General features: G+C 41.9%; 1 protein-coding gene across 1 annotated transcript in view; it reads right to left on the bottom strand.

The window, feature by feature from the left end:
- The window catches only part of Cul4b (cullin 4B), a 62,703-nt gene extending 56,283 nt beyond the window's left edge, over positions 1 to 6,420 (bottom strand). Inside the window, exon 1 of the mRNA XM_029563970.1 lies at positions 6,402 to 6,420. The gene's annotated coding sequence lies outside the window, so the exon portion shown is untranslated. The remainder of the gene's footprint in view (positions 1 to 6,401) is intronic.
- Positions 6,421 to 7,637: the final 1,217 nt, after the last annotated feature.

Genomic DNA, 7,637 nt, shown 5'->3' with positions numbered 1-7,637 from the left:
GGACTGGAGAGATGGTTCAGCAGTTGAGAGCACTGTCTGCTCTTGCAGAGGACCCAGGTTAGATTCCCAACACCCACATGGAAGCTAATAACTGTTGGTAACTCCAATTCCAGGGGATTTGATACCCTTTTTTGACCTCCACAGGCATTATATGACACCAGTGCACTTACATACATGCAGGCAGTACACTCATACACATAAAAAACAGATACGAAGTTCAGTGAATAGGTAGGTGGGAACAGATCTGGGAGGAGATGCGGAGGTGGGGTGAATATTATCAAAATACATTATGTGAAATTCTCAAATAATTAATAAAAAAGCTATTTTTAAAAAACTGGGAAGTATTTTATAATACTCAAAATGAGAGTCTAATAACCTCACGTTCAACTTGTATTTGAGACTCTGTATTTTACAAGTGCCAATACCCCAATCGGAATAAACTTAAGAAGAAAATGGAGTTTACTTGGTTATATATCTGGGCAGGGCTGAACCCAGTCCCAAGCAGATCCAGGAACTCCAGTACTATCTAGGTTCTTGCTCTATCTCTTCTCTCTCATCCCAGCTGCTCTCTATATGGCCTCATTCTCTAAGACTCTTCTACATGCTGCACACCACATGGCTTCCAACTTCTTTTGGGTCACAGTTACAGGTCAAAAGCTTAAGAAAAAGCCAGTATGTTGCCACATGCCAGCATCGGGGAGGTAGAAACAGGAAGATCAGCTGTTCAAGGTCAGCTTTGGCTACACAACTGGGCTACATGACACTGTCTCAAAACAAACAAACATAAAACAAATCCAAACACAAAAGAAGACAACTTCTCTATTCTGATTGGGAAAACTCCAAAGCAAGTCATATCTCAGGCCTTGATCTCTTGTCTCTCCCTCGAAGCTGTCACTGTGTCTGGGAGCATTTGCTATTGTAGTTAGTCCATCCTGGGGTAGGTGCCTAGCTGTGAGGTGAAACGAGAGGAAACTTCCTGTCTGAGATTTCCAGAGGAAGCCAGCAGGAAGAAATGCTGGGCAAATCTAAACAACAGATGCCCACTCCATGGAATTGTTACTTTTAATGTTTTAAAATTGAATTTCTTGGATTTTTAAGTGCTTATAATCATATCACTGCAAATAGTTACAATTTTCTTCTTCTGCAGTCTTCTAGATGCGGAGAGTTGATTTCATTTTCTTGTCTTAATGCATTTCAGAGTCTTCAAGACAGAATAGTGAGTATTTGTGTCACTATTCTTCCTGAATTTTACAGGAAAGAACTTGTTTTTTCTCTCTCTTCCAGATAGGGTTTTGCTATGTAGCTCAGGCTGTCTTTGAAGTTGTGATCCTCCTGCTTCACCCTCCCACAGACTAGGGTTACAGACAGGTCCCACTACTCTAACGTACAGGACAGACACAACTTGACTCTAATGCTTGCTGGCAGCTTTATCCTTCCTTTATCCTTCTCCATGTATTCCTTTCACATTACCTATCCATCCTGATGGCTTTTTGATGCTCTTTACTATGTTTAGAAAATTCTTTTTTGTTCCCTCTGTACTCAAAGAATTGTTTGCTTTGATTTATTTAAATACTGAACCTGAGGTATGACTCAGTTTTAGAACACTTGTTTAGCATTTGTTAGGCCTTCGATTGACCCCCTACTCTCCCCATTCCAAATTGTAACAGAATAGAGAAACACAGAAACCACCGAACACAATAAGGTAAAGGTTACAAATAGTGGCTTATGTCTGTAATTCTAATACTTGGGAGGCTGAGGCTATGAGGGAATTACTGTGAGTTTAGGGGTCAGGCTAAGTTATATATTGAGACCCTGTCTTAGAAAACTAACAGGAATAAATGGAAAAGGAAAAACCAAACCATAGATTTTACCACCCGTGAAACCAGGAAGCACAATTTATGAAGTGAGGTGATGGAAGATTAACTAGCATGAGTTGAAGCATTCATAGTATGCTGTGCATTATTCTAGGTGCTTTATCTATGTTGCCCTAGCAAAAGAAATTTATTATTTGTAGAAACTGAGTCAGAGATGTTTGAATGATCAATGTATAGCTGGTTTTGTTCGTAAAAATTCATTGAATAGTGCACTTATGATTTCTCTCTTTCTGTACGTTATATGTCAAAAAGATTTTTTTAAGTTTTAAAAACAGACTAAGGCCAGGCGTGGTGGCACCCGACTTTAATCTCAACACTTGGAAAGCAGAGGCAGGCGGATCACTGTGAGTTTGAGGGCAGCCTGGTCTACATAGTGAGTTCCAGGTCAACTGGGACTATAGGGAGAACCTGTCTCAAAAAGAACAAAAAACAAAACAAAACAAAACAAAAAACAAACAAAAATTAAAACAGACTAAGGAGCTGGAGAGATGGCTCCGCAGTTAAGAGCACTGGCTGCTCTTGCAGAGAACCTGGGTTCAGTTCCCAGCACCCACATGGTGATTAACACCGACCATAACTCTAGATTCCAGGGGATCCAACACTCTTCTCTGGCCTCCTAAGGCACTGAACACTTGTAGTACACTTATACACGCAGGCAAAATACTCATACACATAAAATACAGATTAAATAAAGTTTTAAAAAATAAAAACGGGGGGTAGGCATGGATGGGGGAAGGGGTCTGGATGTGAGTGGTAAATACTGTATGAAATTTTAAAAGCTCAATAAAAAAATAAAATAAAAAATAAAAACAGACTAAAAAGCAAATAGATGAAAATGGGAGAAGCATTCCCGGGGCCCAGCCTTCCGTGAGTAGCCACTGGCAGTTGCTGCTTGCTGGTAGAACCTTTTTTTCAGTTGCGTAGCCACTGGTAAGATGCTCATGCTCCTGTAAACAACCCATCACCCATGCTCATGCAAACAACCCTCAGTAAACTCATTGGCTTTGGATCATTTAAAATGACATGGCAGTAGAAGGGACACTGTTTAGCAAGAGGAAGGGGATTGACTGGAATGGGAAGAGGACAAGAAAGGGTAAGCGATGATTATAATCAAACTACATGTATGAAAATGTCATAATGAAACTTGTCATTATATATAATTATACAAATAAATACCAGTGAAAGTGAACCATGGCGGCTATAGGCATGGAGACAAATAGGGGCAATGGAGATGCTTGCTCCTTTGGCCCATGCTCAACCTGCTTTCTTACACAACACAGGCCCACCTGCCCAGGGGTGGCACTGCCCACAGTGGGCTGGGTCCTCGCACATCACTCAACAATCAAGAAAATGTCCCATGGACATGGCCACAGGCCAGTCCCATGGAGACAATTCTCCAGTTGAGGCTCCCTCAACCCAGGTGTGTCAAGCTGACAACAAACACTATAGAGCACAGCTGGGGATGTAACTCAGGGGGCAGAGTGCTTGCCGAACAGAAACAAAGTCCTGGGTTTGATCCCCAGGACCCCATAAACCTGGCCTTGTGGTGCATGCCACAATTCTGACACTTGGGAGGTAGAAGCAGGAGGATCAAACGTTCAGGGACATCTTTGGCTACATAGGAGTTTGAAGCCAATCTGGGCATGATACCTCATCTCAACAAAAAAGTAAATTAATATAGTAGTTACAGAGAAGGCTTAGCAGCTAGCGCCCAGGAGGACTGGAGTTCAGATCCTAGCACCCACGTAACAAGCATCTCACACACAGCTTGGAGGTGACTCCACCTCCAAGGGGAGGGGGAGACAGTGCACACACCCATACACACATGCACACAAATTCACACAGACACACTAATAAATCTTACAAATGTAAGTAAATAAATATTAAAAAGAAGAGAAAAAAGAAAGAAAATGAATAAAACTAGGGGAGATGGCTCAGTTGGTAAAGTGCTTTCTGGGAAAGCATGAGGGCCTGAGTTCCTTCCCAAGAACCCACATTTAAAAGTCAGCTTAGGCCTGCCAGGCATGGTGATGCAGACATTTATTTGGGAAGCAGAGGCAGGCAGATCTCTGTGAGTTTGAGGCCTGTTGGGACTGCACAATGATAGCCTGTCAAAAAAAAAAAGCTGGTGTGGTGATAGGCACTTCATAATCCCAGTTCTGGGGAAGTGGAGATAGGCAGATCCCTAGGACTTACTGTCAACCAGCCTAGCCTAATTGATGAGTTTTGAGCTAGAGAGACCCTGTCTCAAAAACAATGTGGACAGCAACTGAGGAACTACACTTGAGGTAGACCTCTGGCCTCCACATGCACACACATACATGAATATGCACACACACAAAGAAGGAAGGAAGGAAGGAAGGAAGGAAGGAAGGAAGGAAGGGGGAGGGAGGGAAGGAAGGGAGGGAATGGAGAGAGGGAGGGAAGGAAGGGAGGGAATGGAGAGAGGGAGGGAGGTCAAGGGGAGTAGAGGGGAGGGAAGAGAAGAGAAGAGAAGAGGAGAGAAGAGGAGAGAAGAAAGAGAAGAGAAGAGAAGAGAAGAGAAGAGAAGAGAAGAGAAGAGAAGAGAAAAAACTATCCTGTGCATTATTGGACTGTTTCAGAGAAATGACTGCTGATACCTAAATTAAAAAGCCATCTTTCTATACAACAAAGCCCAATCCTTCCCTCTGGAAGAATGAACTTCCAGTCAGCTTTTTAGGCCCTTACTATTAAATATAAATGATTCACCAAAGATTTGAAACAATTCAAGGACAGTTCCAATGTGAAAGTGGGAGGCCAAACCAGCAAATCAGAAAAGGGGAACTTGGATAAAATAGATACAATACAGGGAGCAGACATAAAAAGGAAACACAATCACCTCGCTTCTAGCCAGATTAGCATTCTCAGAGAAATGACAGTCAATGTTACATTCATAAAACAGAACAGGGGGCTGGAGAGATGGTTCAGCGGTTAAGAACACTGACTGCTCTTGCAGAGGACCTGGGTTCGATTCCCAGCACCCACATGGTGGCTATGAACCATCCTTAACTCCAGTTCCAGGGGAATATGAAGCCCTCTTCTGACCTCCGCAGCATTGCACGACATGGGTATACTCACATACATGCAGTCAATACACTCATACACATAAGATAAAAATAATAAATATTTTTTTAAAAAAACATGGAACAGAAGTGAGAAGAACACTTCTATAAAGACATAACTGAAATTTCAGAGCAGTAGAGTTGAGTAGCAGACCTTAAAGGCTTCTAGAAGGGGCAAAGAGGAAAAGCTTCCATACAAGAAATCAGGAGTAAGAATGACATTGAACTTCTTAAAAAAATCAGTAAAGATCAGCACAAAAAAGAAAAATAATTCAAAACAGTGAAACTTTATAAAGAGCAAAAATATCTCCAACAGTGGAGAATATTTAATGAGAGGCAAATTTGTTTGTGATTAATGGTGAAGTATAAAAAACACTCATGAAACTGTGTACATATGAGTCCCCTCCCTTTTTTGACATTTGCCTTGAACTTGAGATTGTCCTGCCTCAACCTTCCAAGAGTTCAGATTACATGTATGGCCCATCATGCCCAGTGTCCAGTTTCCCTTTTTTAGGAAGCCATATATAAAAAGAACTGCAAGGATCTAGTCTAAGAATCTCATGATAATGATTGGGACATAGCTTGCTGATAGTGTGCTTGCCTAGCATGTTCAAGGTCCTCGGTTCAATCTCCATTACCAAAAATAAAAAGATTTCATGATAAGCCATGACTAGTGGCACATGCCTGTACTCCTAGCACTCAGGAGGCTGAGACAGAATTGAAAGCTCACTGCCAGCCTGGGCTACATAACAAGCTCAAGTCCAAGCTGAGATACATAGCAAGATTTTTAAAAATAAAACCACAAAAATAACAGCCTTATGATAGCTGGTTTTAAAAAATTTATTATTATTATTATTATTATTATTATTATTATTGGGGCTTACTTGCCATGGCACGTGTGTAGATGCCAGAGAACAACTCTATGGAGACTATTCTCTCCTTCCACTTTTTTGTGCGTTCCTGGAATCAAACTCAAGTTGTCAGGATTGCTCAGCAAGTACCTTTTACATACGGAGCCATCTTGCTGACCCAGTTGTTTCTTGATAATAAGATTTGATACTTAGGGGTGGGAGAGATGACTCAGCAATTAAGAGTACTGGCTGCTCTAGCAGAGAACCCAGATTTGGTTCCCAGCACCCATATGGCAGCTAACAATTGTTGGTAACTCCAGCTCCAGGGCATCCAATGCCCTCTTATAGCCTTTATGGGCATCGCACAACATGGGTGCACTTATATACATGCATGCAAAACACTCATACACATAATTTTTTTGTCTTTTTGAGACAGGGTCTTCCTGTAGCCCCAGTTGACCTGGAGCTCACTATGTAGACCAGGCTGGTCTCAAACTCACAGAGATCTGCCTGCCTCTGCTAGGATTAAAGGTGTGTGCCACCGCACCCGGCTACATAAATCTTTTTAAAAAACAAAAAGATTTGATACTTACAAAATCTCCAGGTGGGTGTGGTGGTACGGCCTGTAGTCACAGCACTGAAAAAAATGGAGGCAGGAGGATCAGAAGTTTAAGAGTTCAGGGCCAGTCTAGGATACATGAAACTGTCTCCAAAAATATAAATAAATAAGTAAATAAAAAAAATCAGGGGCTGGAGAGATGGCTCAGCGGTTAAGAGCACTGATTGCTCTTGCAGAGGACCTGGGTTCGAGTCCCAGCACCCACATGGCGGCTACAGACCATCTTTAACTCCAGTTCCAGGGGAATCTGAAGGCCTCTTCTGACCTCTGCAGCACTGCACGACACAGGTGCACTCACATACACACAGGTAATACACTCATACACATAAACATAATAAAAAAAATCAGTAAAGATGAAAGGCAGTGGAGCCTTGCCTTTTAAGTTTGTAGTGGGAGTAGTGTGGGGTGTGGTGGGACATGCCTTTAGTCCCAGCAGAGGCAGGCAGATCTCTGTGAGATTGAGGTCAGCCTGGTCTACATAGCAAGTTCCAGGCCAGCTGGGGTTACAGGGAGACCCTGTCTCTAGACAGACAGACAGACAAAAATATTAAAACAAAATTTGTAGTGGGTATAATTTCCAACATACAATTCTATATTCAGCCAACTTATCGAGTGTTAGGGTGGAAATACATTTTCAAACATGGAGGGCTCAAACATTTTCCCTTTGCTTGCATTCTTTCTCAGGAAGCAACCACAGGACATTCTCCAGCAGGACTAGAGAATAAAGCAAGAAGGCATGGCATTCAGGAAGCAGAAATTCTGACTGAGGAGATTCGAGTAAATTGACAGAAGGTTCTAGGGGAAATGAACAAATTAATAAATTTAGGTTTATAAAATATACTGAAATTCTGATGGATAGCATAGGATGACTAAGCCATATGAACAGACAGGGCTGCCATGGATAATTGTGTGGGCCATCACTTCACAGAATATCATTTAAAAACTAAACAAATGAAAAGGGGAGGTCACAGATGGTGGCGCACGCCTGTAGTCCCATAACTCCAGAAAAGTGGTAGGGAAATCAGAAGTTCAAGGTTCTCCTTGGCTACATAGTGAGTTCAAGGCCAACCTGGGCTACATGAGATCCTATGTCACAAAAAACAAAAATCACAGTACTTGACTCACTAGTTATTATTATTATTATTGTCCAGTTTTTTTGGTCTTTTATTTGAGACAGGGTCTCCCTGTAGCCGCAGCTGGCCTGGAATTT

Source organism: Nannospalax galili, unplaced genomic scaffold (genome assembly GCF_000622305.1).
Source record: "Nannospalax galili isolate Female #2095 unplaced genomic scaffold, S.galili_v1.0 scaffold75, whole genome shotgun sequence".
In the NCBI taxonomy this organism is placed as follows: domain Eukaryota; kingdom Metazoa; phylum Chordata; class Mammalia; order Rodentia; family Spalacidae; genus Nannospalax; species Nannospalax galili.
The sequence above is the reverse complement of the archived record's forward strand: the minus strand, read 5'-3'. Positions and strand labels throughout refer to the sequence as shown.